Source organism: Ciconia boyciana, unplaced genomic scaffold (assembly GCF_034638445.1).
Source record: "Ciconia boyciana unplaced genomic scaffold, ASM3463844v1 HiC_scaffold_152, whole genome shotgun sequence".
NCBI lineage: Eukaryota > Metazoa > Chordata > Aves > Ciconiiformes > Ciconiidae > Ciconia > Ciconia boyciana.
The window spans coordinates 1-13,000 of record NW_027328520.1 but is presented as its reverse complement, the minus strand read 5'-3'; the positions used below and the strand labels follow the sequence as shown (position 1 = coordinate 13,000).

Genomic DNA, 13,000 nt, shown 5'->3' with positions numbered 1-13,000 from the left:
TTACATTGTCCAGTTACACACATATGCATCAAGTCTCCTGGAATGATAATGCATATTCATTCTATTTCCCGGAACTAATTATCATACTCGCGTGGTCATTACGCATGCGTCCTTGAGCTCCGAGGGGCTTCCGTGGGGGTCTCTGGTGGTCCTTGGTGGCCGTACAGGTGTGTCCTTTAGTCGACCCCTTCTTCTGGACATGCGCAATCCCACCTTGCTTATGTAACTTGCTCCCCTTCTTCATGGTGCATGGTTCCTAACAATGATTCGGCACCCTTAGCACAAACCAATTATTCTAACCACCCTTGACTCTTTGTCAAGATGGGCTGGGGCTGTACTGGGAACGTAGCAGCATGACCGTACTACTCCTTGTCCAATTGTCTTTGGGCATAGTAGCATAGCCATAGCCATAGGTGTACAAACACAATATTAAAGCATTGTCTAACCTGCTCCTATCTCTATGTTGCTTAGTTACAAAAGAACAAACTAACAATTTTGGTTACATCTGGTTACACTTACTTTCATCAGGCCATTTACATATGTACATGCCCCACCAAAAAAGGGGAGCTCCGCTAGAAAAATAAAGGGGGGGGCAGCCCCCCCAGCCCCTGTCCCGCAGCCTGGCAGCCGCCCCACGGCATAGGGGAGCGTGCCCGAGGACGGTGCCACGTCTCTCGCTCGGCCTCTGCTCCGCCATCTTCCCCTCCCTTCCCGCGCTGCGACGGGCTCCCCAGGGCAACAAACGGCCCCGGTCCCTCTCGGCCCCGGGCTCTCCCCACCACCTGCGGGGCACCCACCGCACACAGAGCCAGGAGCCTCCAGCCACAGGGCTGGCCCCTGACCCTCACCATGCTTCACGACCCGCAGGGAAACCTGGCCGGGGGGATCTAGGGAGCACCACCAGACGCTTACAGCAAGACCGCTGAAAAACAAAAACCCCACATTCCCTTTCAGCACATGAAAAAAAACAGCACAGCAGAAAGTACAGGGATTCAGTCAGAATAAGGGATAGGAGAGGAGCTGAGCTAAAGCAGGATTCTAGGGAAACGGGTCCGCTCCAGATACAGCGCACGCTTTAACAGCTACACTGACTGCAACGCTTCAAATCCCTATCGAGACCAAGCGGTAGGATTTTCAACACCTTCTTCACCTACAAGTGAACGCTCTTGCTGCTCTTGGAAAACGCCTCATCGCTTCCTTCCAGCACTGCTGCAGGGAGACAACCCGGTGAGGCTGCAGGACAAGGCCGGACCGTCATCAGAATCTACGCTTACGGATCCACCACAACGGCTACGGCCCTCGCGGCTGCTGCTGCTGCTGCACGTCTTGCTCGCTCGGTCAAGAAAGCTGAAAGGGAAGTGTAAACCTTTAGAGAGTAACATGGAAAATAAAGAACACATCTCAGTAATTCACTCTACGCTAAAAAGGTGGCCGTATGTTTATATACATCCAACAACAAGACTTACACTAGAAAAGCATTTGAGTTTCCTTTTGCATTCATTTAACTTGCACAGCTGGGATACCGTTAAACCATCTCTCTCCAAAATGCACGGTTATAACGTGACTGGGGGGGGTTGTGCGCTATGTCCCTCCTAGTGACATCTGCCCAGCTGCGCTGCCCAAGAGAGACGCTACTGAAGCGCCAGGGAAACGCGCCATGGAAAGAGAGGCAGAAATAAAGCACTGCAGAGCACGCCGTCAAAATACTGGGGAAAACCCCGTAACGTTCAGTTGCCTCTCTCTTGAAACACGGAGAACAAATACCTCACTGCTGAAACACACCTCCTAAGTTGCATGCCACAGCTATTGGGCAGCTACAGTTTCAACAGTGCCAGTCACTTTGTAAATGACACCATTTTAACTTCTGTTTAAAGTTCCAGTTTGATAGAAAAGTCAGTGAGATAAGAGATCCCCCAGACGGTTTCACTGGGGGGGGAGGAGGGGAGGAGGCGCAGAAATCAAATCCCCAGTGCTGCAATACATCAGGCTACCAAAAGGGACCGGCAGATTTGCTACTGCTTTTGGCTGTACCGAAGCATGCGGAGGAACGCCTTTCCATCATATCTCGGCTGTTGCAACCGAGAACCAAAGACCAGCGATGCCATCAACTTTTGGAAGACGTGCTGGGCTTGGGTCCTTGGAAGGAAATTGACTTTTCTGGGTGTTTGTAAAGAGAGTGACAAGTCTTGCTGCTGATGACTTCTACTGGCACGTCCAGCCGCTCCGATGGGAAGTTCGTCAAATGCAACTTCTTTGAATGAGAAGGATTGCCAGTCGGGAAAATCTCTTTCCAACTGAAGTCAAAAATTACACACCGTAGCTTCAGGAAAAAGGACCTTCTCGAAGCAGTAACTCACCAAAACCACATCAGGACTCACTGGCGGTACTTACAAGGCTGCTAACGCTTCTTGGCAAAGCCTGGAAAACACGCGGAAGCGACGCCCATTTGTCCCGTTTTGGCCACGTCTCTTCTTTGACCTTGACGGCTTTTCGTACGGATGCTAGGATCGCAGTAAGGCTTTTCAAGTACTCCTACAAGATATTTTAAAACCTTACTGACTGAAAAAGCAGAAAGCTTTTCCCAGGAAAACAAAGGCTCTTTCTTCTGAACAGCTGAACTCTTCCCAACAGTTTCTTTCCTCTTTTAGTACAAAATTATTTTCACAGTATCATTTCATAGGAAGCGCACAGAAACAGAAGATTACGCTTTCGGGAAGAGAAAAGAAACGGAGGGAAGTCAGCTTTGCGTAGGCACGCTCCAGAACACGCCTTTTTCTATCCGTAGTATTTGTGTTGAAATACTTCACAGAAAAACTACAGAAGGAGAGTTGGCACATTCTTCACCTTAACTTTCAAGTCCCCGCTACGAGTACCTTCGGAAAAACGCAGGCACACATCGTAGACATACCGTGGACTTGCAGACCACTACGGATCCTTTCCGTCCGTCTTGCACTTTCCTGGCAGAAGAAAGGGCGACCACGGCGAAATGGTGGCGGCTGACATTCTGCTGAGAGAGGAAAAAAAACCCTTTAGCATAAAGCTGGGTAGGAATCTAAAGCTTCCTTTTTTGGTGAAGCTTGGTGAAGACTACAACTGAGCAGAGGAAAAAGTGTTTTGCATCATCTTCGGTACAGTTGACGATACAGGCCGCTAGAGCTTGCGCGCTTTTTAGACAACCGTGCCTTTTTTTGACTCACGGGCAGCTTTGGTTTGCGCAGCAAAAAGCGCAGCAAGAAGACGGCACGCCCTCAGACCCAGAGCGCAACCCTCCGGATGGCCACACGCCCCTCGCTGTTTTGAGGAGGAGCCGCCGAGCATCCCTGCGAGCACAGCTGCACGCGCAACATCACTTTCACCTGCGCTGATTTCAGCGGATGCAGTTTCTGAAGCTTTACACTGAAAACCGTATCTTGACACTTCGCCACAGGAGAAGCGATCCGTAACTAGAACCCCACAAAAACCTTGAAACACCACTTGCAATCCCACAGCAGCGACAGCTTCAGAACTATTTAGACCAGGAACAAGGGAGAAAAATAATACCGCTTCATCGCACGCACGGGAAAGCGGCAGAGAAAAGGGTCAGCATTCGTAGCCCTCACAGAAAACAGGCATTCTCCTTCCCTTCCTAAAGCCCTCTCTTGGGTCTAAATACCGCAGCACTACCGTGGCAGTATCGAGAGCAGGGAACAACAGCCCCGCCGCTGGACGTTTACGTAGCGGCATACATAAACAGAGGGACACGTTTTGCCACGCACAACCCTGAACTTCCTGAAAATTCACGTTTACCAAAAAGAGCCACTTGGAGCATACTGCCCAGCAGCGTTTGGCAATAAAACTGCCATGTGCTGGACCCACGCAAATCGCTTGGTAACTTGCTATTTGCTTCCCGTTGTTTTTCTTCCTTCGGAAATTCTACTTGCGGCCAAGTTATTCACTACGGCTTCAAGCATTGACCTTCCTGGGATTACCAGCACATCTACACAGGCAAGTAACTTACCTGCTCTTCTACCATTGTCCAAATTCCAATTACAGTCATGAAAGAGGAGTGAAAGAGAAGAAAAGGAGAGCTCAGGCAGCAAGAGAGCTCTGCAGGCTGCCGCCACTCAGCGTCGCACTCTTCTTTTTAAACCACACACACGCGCCCCCCACAAAAAAACAGACCAAAAACCCCGTGACCTTGTACCTTTTTTCTTTCAGAGCTCATCCCTGTCTCAGCACGCCGTCTTGTCAAAGCGTGAAGTGCAGATGATCTGTAGCCCAATGACATTTGCGTGCGATGGATACGTGTTCAGAAGGAGTCCAGATCTGTAAGACAGGTGCCGTTTTGGTGGTTTTAATAATCATCACTCGAGTGCATTGACTGACACGTTTGGAAGGAAACTAACTGTTGTGGTTTAGCCCCAGTCGGCAATTAAGTGCCACCCAGCAGCTGGCTCACCCTCCCCCCCCAGGGGGATGGGGGAAAGAAGCCAAGGAGCAAAAGTCAGAAAACTCGTGGCCTCAGATAAGAAGAGGTTAATCATTGGAACAAAACAAGAAGAAGAATGAATTATCATGAGAAGGAAAACAACAAGACAGCAAGAGAGGAACAAAACCCAGGAAAAAACAAGGGATGCAAGCCCTCACCACCCGCTGACCGATGCCCAGCCACTCCCCCAGCAGCGATCCCTATCCCCCGGCCAACTCCCCCCAGTCTCCATACTGGGCATGACGCCAGATGGCACGGAATAGCCCTTTGGCCAGCTTCCATCAACTCTTTTGGCCGTGTCCCCTCCCAGTTTCTCGTGCGCCCGGCAGAGCACGGGAAGCTCAAAACTCCTTGACCAGTGGAAGCATTTCTTAGCAACAACTAGAACATCACTGTGTTATCAACATTATTCTCATCCTAAAATCCAAAACACAGCACTCTACCAGCTACTAGGAAGAAAATTAACTCTATCCCAGACGAAACCAGGACACTCATTCACTTTTAAACGTAGCGTCTCCTTGGGGGAAAAAAAATGTGTTAGAGACAGAAAAAAAAAAAAAAAAAGACAACTCAGGGCTCCCAACCACCACCGAGCAGTGGGGAAATTAACAAAAGTGAAGACAAAGAGCAGCAACGCTGTAATCCTGATCACGGACTTCAGAGACCCTCCAAGTCTACACCTCAAGCCTAGGAATGACTAGTCCTTTTTTGGAAGGACAAACTTTTTTTACATAAAACTCCTAGACTGAAGGCTCCACGGAAGAGAATGCGGATTGACCCACAGCACAGCATGCCATCAACGCTCTAATGAAAAAGAAAAAAAAAAGGAATAAAAATCAAGTTGAAATGTCAGTTTCCATCACATTTCACTCATTCTATTTCTACTGGCGTCTAGGTGCTCCAAAATTAACTCTACTGACACCATAGGTTACTAACAATGTAGTTGTGCATATAAAAAGAAAAGGCTCTTGCCAACTTGCCCATAAAGTTAGTCTGAACAAACAGAAGAGAAACACTTGACCCTGAAGAAGGTAACAGGCAGCTCTTCATTTATCCGAGATGAAAGTTCATTCTTTTACCCGAAAGGAAAACCTTCGGAACTGCCAAGGGACCAATCCGGGAACGAGGCACGCTCTGTTACCCGCAGGTCTTCATCACCTTTTCTGCACTGGCAGCAGATTTGCCTTTTCTCTGGGTTTCAGGCGGAGCATCTGTAGCGTCCCTGAACTCGCAAAGGTTTCTCCCCGCTCCCCCGGCCTCATACGCGCGATTCCCTGAGCGGCAAGCGGGACCGACCACGCGGGATTTTCTGCACGTGACGCCGAAGGTGACACTGGGAAAAGAGGAGGCAAAAAATGATCCTGTTTGTCACACCCAGCCGACGGGGAAAACACAGGGGAGGGTTCTGCCAGAGGGGCCTGCGGGGCCAGGCCGTGCACCCCGGCAGCTCCAACCGACCGGCCCCTCTCCCCTTTGCCAGGTACCGGGGAGACACCGCTGCCTCCCGCTGCCGCCTCGCCCGCGCCCCCTCGCAGCGGGGCTGCCCCAGGAGAGCCGGGGCACCCCCACCTCGCTCCCACCCCCAGCAACGGGACCGGGAGACGCCCTCCATGCAGGGAGGGGCGCAGGGCGTGGATTTAATCCCCGAGGGAAGAGGCCAGGCTCCCCGCTGGCAGAAGGACCGCTCGCCTCCCTGCTGCTCAGAGACGCTGGCTGGGGACAGCCCGGCCTGCGCCCGGCCGCTCTGCAGCCCCGCTGGGAGCGCAGTCCGGCTGACGGATGCTCCAGCGAATAGACGCTCCGGCTCATGGCCGCCCCCGCTCAGCTAACGTTGCCTCTGGCTAACGCACGCTCCAGACAGCGGACACCCCATCTCCTTCCAGCTCCTCCTCGCTACAGCTCTGGCTAACCGAAGCTCCGGCTCCGCACCGAAGCTCCGCTGGATTTCAGCTCCTTCTCCTTACGAGCTCCAGCTATTTGCCACAGTCTGGGCTTTGGACAAGGTCGGAAAGCGGTCGCTGTCAGAACTTGAATATGACTATTAAACATCACAGCTGGACGCTGTGGAAATACCGATTCATCAGTTTGTACGATTAAGTAGTTAAGAACTATTCTCAGCAGCGTACAAAGAAGAGCTGGGCTCCAAGAGGGCGCGCGGGGTCTGAAAAGCACCCTTCCCCCCGCAGAGGCCACCTCAGACCGAGAGGCTGGCCCGGGGCACGCCGGCCTCCCGAACTCTGGGCTCCGACGCGACCAGACCCCCACCCTCCAGGGAGGGTCCGTGCACCCTGCCCACCCTCTGCTTTCCCCCGCAGCCCCCAACGCCCTCCCCCCGCCCTGCGCAAACAGCCAAACTGGCTTCTGCTTTGGGCCCCCAAACCAGCTCCCATTTCTGAGCCCACAAACCCACCTGCTCAGCCTGTTCTCGAGTCCCACAAATGCAGCACTTCACCTCTGCTCCTCAGCCCAAAACGTACCGCTCGGTCCCCTCTGGCAGGTCCTGAAAACGCACGACTCAAGCTGTTTCTCAGCCCCAAAGTCAGCTCCCTGAGCCTCTTTTCAAGCCCCGAGAACACAAGACCTGCTCTCCATTTTCAGGCCCCAAACCAGCTCACCCTCTCTGCTTTCCGACCCCTTTGCGGTCCCCATGCGTGATGCTGCGGGGCGGGGGGAGCGGAGCCACCCCACAGCCCTGCACCCCCAGGGCCACACGTGCACTTTTGGGGAGCGCTTGGGCACTGCGGAGGGCCCGGCCCCACACCTCTGCAGGGCCGCACCAGCACAGGCAGGGCATCGCTTTATCACGGCTGCTTCCGGCTCGCTTTCTCCGGCACTGGTTTGGGGTGCCGGGCCCGCACCCCAAACCCCCGCAGCCCCAAGCACCCCGGGGGGAGCCGGGCCCAGCCGCCTCCAGGAACCCCCGCCCGCCGCAGCCGCGGCCCTTCCCCGCCACTCTGGCCACCGGCACCCGCCCGGCGCCGCAGGAGCCCCCCGGGCCGCCGCTGCCCGACCTGCGCCGGGAGCGGCAGAGGCTGCCCAGCTCCACAAGCAGAACCTGAGAGCCAGATGGGGCTGCCCCTACTCCCCCCCGCTCGCACACGGGCTCGGCCCCAAAACCCCCCGACGAACCCCAGGAGAGCGCTCGGCCCGGGGCTGCTTTTTCCCCGCCAGTCCCAAGAGAACAGAGCCTGCACCCGCCCCTATTTCATACAGGGATGGGGAGCAGGACAGAGGACTGGAAAGAGAAAAGGAAGACAAGGGAGAAGACTGAGGTGCCGCCAGAGAATGAAAGGCCGAAAGAAAAGGTCAGAGACGTAGAGGAAATCAAACACAATAGGGACGAGAAGCCCTGCAGAGAGATGGAGCAAGAAAAGGCAGGGTCAGCGAGCAGGACAGAGGGGTAGAGAGGTGGGGGGGAAAGGAGAGGAAGAAGAACAGAGGAACGTGACGGCGACAGGGCGCAGGACATACAGACAGAGAGAGAAAAACCACAGGGAACAGGACAAAGGGACTGGGAAATCAAGAAAGGGTCAGATTTGTACAAAGAGACCAAGAAGGAAAAAGGAAAAAAAAAAGCAAGCCATGGGCTAGAGGACAGAGGCAGAGGAAGAGGAAAAAAGGGCCAGGGAGCAGGACAGAGAAGGAGAGAAAGGAAAAAGCGGAGACAGGGCAGAGGGTCAGGGAGAGGAAGCAAAGGGCAGGGAGCAGGAGAGAGGTGGAGAAAGAAGCGCTGGGGCAGAAGGATAGAAAGAGAAAAAAGACAGACAGGAAGAAGGATGGCGGACGATAGAGAGAGGGGAAAAAGAAGGACGAGGAGCAGGACACAGATTGTCAGACAGGGACAGGGAGCAAGACCACGCGCTGGCTGACGCATACAGACCCTGCGGTGCACGCTGGCGGCCTGGCCTGCCGCGGACTACGAGGAGGGATCCTTCCTCAGCCGGAGAGGCAGGCTCTCTCTTGCCTGCAGCGGGAGGCAGCCGCCAGACGGCCTTCCATTTCTTCTTCTTTACCCTTCTCTGGCTTCTCTCTCCAGCTTCAGCCGCGGCAGCTCCTGTCCACAGCCAGCAAGCGCTCCGCCCGTCCCTTTTCGCCCCCACGCCGCGAGGAGAGCCAGGCCAGGCACAGACAATCCACGCAAGCCTGAGGCGGGTGCCGTCACCGGCAGCCCCAGGGGAGGAAGGGACGACCGTGTCCTCAGCGCAGCCTCTGGGAGAGGGAAAGAAGAAGCAGCCACCGTTATTACCGCAGATCGCCCCGGCTGAAGCCTCTCCTTCCGCAGGGGCTTCTGGAGACGCGCGGAAGGCCAGCTTGCCACCGGCACGACGGGGCTTGGGAGCGACCTGGGGCTACGGGACAGGCTTCAGGGGAGGGGCTGGAGCTGGGGGCAGCTGCGCGTGGGGGGGCAAGCGGGGCCGGGGAGGCTCAGGGGAGCTCTGGAAGCGGGGAGCCGCCCGGCGTCTGCGCCTGGGGGGGTGTCCGCCTTCTTCCCCTCTCCCCTTCTCTCAGCTCTCGGGCAACTCCCTGGGGCTGCCCTGACCCAGCTCGCCTCCGGCACACCGGCAGCCTGCCGCAGCGGGCAGCTTCAGGCTTCCCGTCCCGCAGCCAGCGGGCAGAAGACACCCCCGCGCCCGCCAAAGGGGCTCGCTCGCCTTACCGCTGCCCCAGGACGCCCGCCGCCGCCGAGACCCGCGCCCAGCGCGCCGCCATGCCGCTCCCGGGCACCGCGCATGCGCCGGCCGCCGACGGCGCGCCGGAGGGGCCAGGGCTGGCGCCCGAACGCCGGGCGGCAGCACCGCGCTGCGGCCGTGCCGCCGCGGCAGCGGCGGAGGCGGCAGCGCCGCTGCGCTCCTGTGCGGTGTCGGCGCTGCAGTACCGCGCCGCGGCACCGGCAGCAGCGAGCACCCGGCGGGCGGCGCGGACCCAGGGGCGGCACCGGCGCTGCAGTTCCGCGCCGAGCGCCCGCCGGCAGCGTGCACGCGGGCGGCGGCAGCGGCGGCGTTTCCTTACCGGGAGGCAGCAGCGAGCGCGGCGGCGGCGCTTCGCAGGCACCGCGGCACCGCCGTGCCGTTACCGGCGGACGGCAGCCGCGGTGAGCACGGCGGCACCCCACCGCACATGCGCGGTGCCGGACCTGCAGTACCGCGTTTCCTCCGCCAGAGGGCAGCAGTGAGCGCGGGCGCCGCCGCGCGCCCGACCGCCCCCCGCCCTCCCCGCGCGCACGCGCCACGTGCCCGAGGCCGTTCCCCGCCGGCAGACGGCTGCCGGCCCCGGCAGGTACCCGGAGGCCAGCATGGGGCGAGGACGCACCCCGGCGTGCTGCACACACCAGCGGGGCTGGCTGGAACCTCCCTGCCGAAAGACTACATCTCCCGGCATGCCCTGCCAACAACGTGCCCGACCACAAGCTGGCTACCCCAGGACTACAGCTCCCAGAATGCTGCGGGCTGCTGCCTCCTGTGCCATTTAACCCTATGGGGACACCGGCCCCTACGCCCTCCTCCCCTCACCGGCACCCGCGGGACCCCGCCGCGCCTGCGGAGGCCGGCTCGCAGGGCCGGGATTCCCAGCACCACCACCGGCTCCGCTTCGGGTCCGATGCTTCCCCAGCTGCCCCGCACCCCTCCGCACGACCTGGAAACCCCCCCCACACAGACACGCACCCGGGGGGGGCCTTTGTGTCAGGACCACCCTTTTGCAGGGCCCCGACCCGACCCAGCTGCTTCCCCAGCACTACCCCTACCCCCCTGTGAGCCCCAGCGCTCAGGCAGCCCCGCGTGTCCCTGTGCGGCCTCCCCCCTGTCCCGGTGCATCAGCTTTCCCCCATCCCCTCGGCTTCTGGGCCACCCGCGACCCCGACGCCGCACCCTCCGCTCCTTGGCCCTAGTGCGGGTCTTCCTGGACCCGGTCGCTGTTGCCCCAGCCCCACCTCCCCCTTTGTGTCACCTTCCCGGGATGTTCCCGGTTGCAGGGACCCCCCCCCCCCGGCCCCATTCACCTGTTCTGTGCTTGCAGCCTCAGTCCCGGTCCCAGCATGTATTGCTCAGCTCTGGCGTTGTTGTCCTGGACCTACCCTGATGGGGTGATGTGAACACCACACTCATGGCAGTAGCCCAGCTCAGCAGCCCCCGGCCCACAGCTGCAGCCCGTGGGGACACGGGCACCATAGCCATCAGCCCTGCTGGCCACTCCAGAGGCTGGTCAGCCCCAGGCCCTGGGCCCAGAGCTGCATCCCACCGAGAACACAGGCTATTGCCCTCGGCCCCACTGGGGACAGCTGTGGTCGCTGGGACAGCAGAGGGGTGCCCCAGCTCCTGAGGGCAGCTTGCCAAAAGCCAAAGGGAGAGTCCTGGGCTGCACAGGAAGAGAAAAGGGGACGAGAACAAAGGGAGAGCCCTGGAGTGCAATGCTGGGGTGGGAGGAAGCCATCAGCAGGTGACAAGGAAAACATAGGACTCTGGGGGCACAGGAAGGTGGGGGGGAGGGGCCTGGGCCCCACAGAGAGGAAAACAGTTGACCCTAGAGCACACCAAAAAAGCACTGGCAAAACTCTGGGATGGGAGGAAAGCTAAACAGGAAGCATTGCGGCATGCTGTATGACAAACACAGGGCCTTGGGACACACGGGACTCGGGGGGAGCCTAAAATATGAATTCAGGAGTTCAGAGGGCTCCAGGGCACAGCCGAATACAAACTGGTGCACACCAAAAGGGCTGCGCAGCATGCCACGGGGCTCAGTGTCGCTGTTTGCTTAGGGACATGGTGTAGTGGTGGTCTTGGTAGTGTCAGGCTTACGGTTGGACTCGATGATCTTAAAGGTCTTTTCCAACCTATACGATTCTGTGATTCTGTGATGAGAAGCGGCCTGCAGCCACCACCAGACCCTATGGAAACTCCCTCTCTCAGCACCGTTTGTGCTGGCCCCAGACCTTCGCCCGTACCTTGGGTACCGTAGGGGGTTGCCCCTCAGCGACCTCGTTGGGAAGGAAGAGCTCACAACCCGTATTCCTTCAGGTCCTCCTCTCTGTCCCCTCTGTCCACGCTTGCCCCAGACCAAACAGCCCGGACCAGCCCTTGCCATGCTCCGGCCTCACTCGCCCCTCACCTGCCCAACACACAGGGCTCTCCCCCCACTAACTGGCACCGCCTCAGCCGAGGGACCCTGTGCCCAAAGCCTGCTTCCAGGCGGGCTTGCGCGCCTGCCTCCCCGCAGCTCCAGCGTGTCTGCGTCTGCAAGAGCAAGGGCGCGTGCACGGGCCCAGAAGGAGGAGCAATCTTGGCTTCCCTAACCGTATTTTACTACTGTTTGTGCGCTATTCCCACCCAGACCTTCGTATGCGCATACCTAACCCAAAAATCTCTTCGCCCTTAGCACCTTCAGTCACTCGCAGCGCTGAGGTTCTTCCCCTCTCTCAAAACTTACTTGCTCTTTCCTGTCTCCTTGTCGCACCTCCTCGGCCCTTTCTGTACATTCTTCCTTCAAACAACACGACTGAAATCAACAAAATGGGTCAAGCAGCCGTCTTCAAGTTGATGCCTCTGATAGGATTATCCTACAAACCAATCCAACTACTAAGGTCATTGGACAATTCTAGTTTTAGAGCATTTTTCCAAAGCTTTTAAGTGCGGTTCCCTGCTAGGTTATGTGATAAAAAGCTTGTCCCCATAAACTCCAAGTCACACAGAGGCGCTGTGCCAGGTAAGGCACCCCAGTGACGCAGCCAGAGAAACGGATTCCCTGCCCTGGCTCCTCCCAGAGCTGTCCCGGCAGAGCCGCCAGCCCCACGGTACGGGGTGACACTCGTCACGACGAGTAGATGGGAGCGGCTTTCCGGATCACCATACAGACTGAGAAAGGTTGCCGACTAAGGCTGTGGGACGCACGTGGGGACCGCACAGGATGTACTATGGTCTGTTTACTGGAGGAACCAAAGGTGGGGAAGGGGAGGTAGCAGAGGAGTTTGGGGAGGAACAAGCATCGGAAAAAGAGAGGGACAAGGGGATAAAAAGGGCTGGTGGCAGGCAAATAGGTTGCTGCTCAGTAGGACTGTCTGGCCATGCCCTGTGCCTGACCAGCAGAGTCTCCTGTCTTCTCCTTAACTCCATCTGTAGGTATTTTTGTGAGGGAAAGGTTCTCTGGTTTTGTGCGCGTGCGTGTGTGAGGGCTGAGGCCGAGCGGCCGAGGTGCAGGGCCGAGCGGCGGGACCTAGGCCGAGTTGTGGGACCTAGGCCGAGCGGCGGCCTCGTCCCTGGAGCTCGGTTTCAGGAGCTCGGCCTCGTCCCTGGAGCTCGGCAGGCATCCTAGATGGCATAGAAAAGAACAAGAACACTCTTTTTTGGGAACAGAGATCTTAGGAGAGGTGCGATGGCAACAAAGCGAGTCCAAAGGGGGCTTACGGAGCTAAAAGCGTGCTGCTCGGGAGGCAGCGTGACAGTAGCAGAGGGCTTCTGAGAGGGACAGACACAAGAAGGCTCGAGGACACGGTGAAGAAGTCCAGAGGGGATTTGAACAGACTACGGATGTCCTCAGGGG

The 13,000-nt window shown here is 57.7% G+C and overlaps 1 long non-coding RNA gene across 12 annotated transcripts; it reads right to left on the bottom strand.

The window, feature by feature from the left end:
• Nucleotides 1-14: 14 nt before the first annotated feature.
• On the bottom strand, nucleotides 15-12,025 carry LOC140646072 (uncharacterized). 12 transcript variants are annotated; one of them, XR_012040294.1, is made up of 7 exons: nucleotides 9,126-9,282; nucleotides 8,349-8,677; nucleotides 6,946-6,968; nucleotides 4,184-4,305; nucleotides 2,909-3,007; nucleotides 2,392-2,532; nucleotides 15-1,347 (listed from the first exon to the last, which is right to left on the bottom strand). It is a non-coding gene; the product is annotated as an uncharacterized lncRNA (long non-coding RNA). The 12 variants fall into 12 exon arrangements; XR_012040295.1 differs by lacking the exon at nucleotides 6,946-6,968 and having other exon boundaries at nucleotides 15-256; nucleotides 1,155-1,347; XR_012040293.1 differs by lacking the exons at nucleotides 6,946-6,968; nucleotides 9,126-9,282 and adding an exon at nucleotides 11,891-12,025.
• Nucleotides 12,026-13,000: the final 975 nt, after the last annotated feature.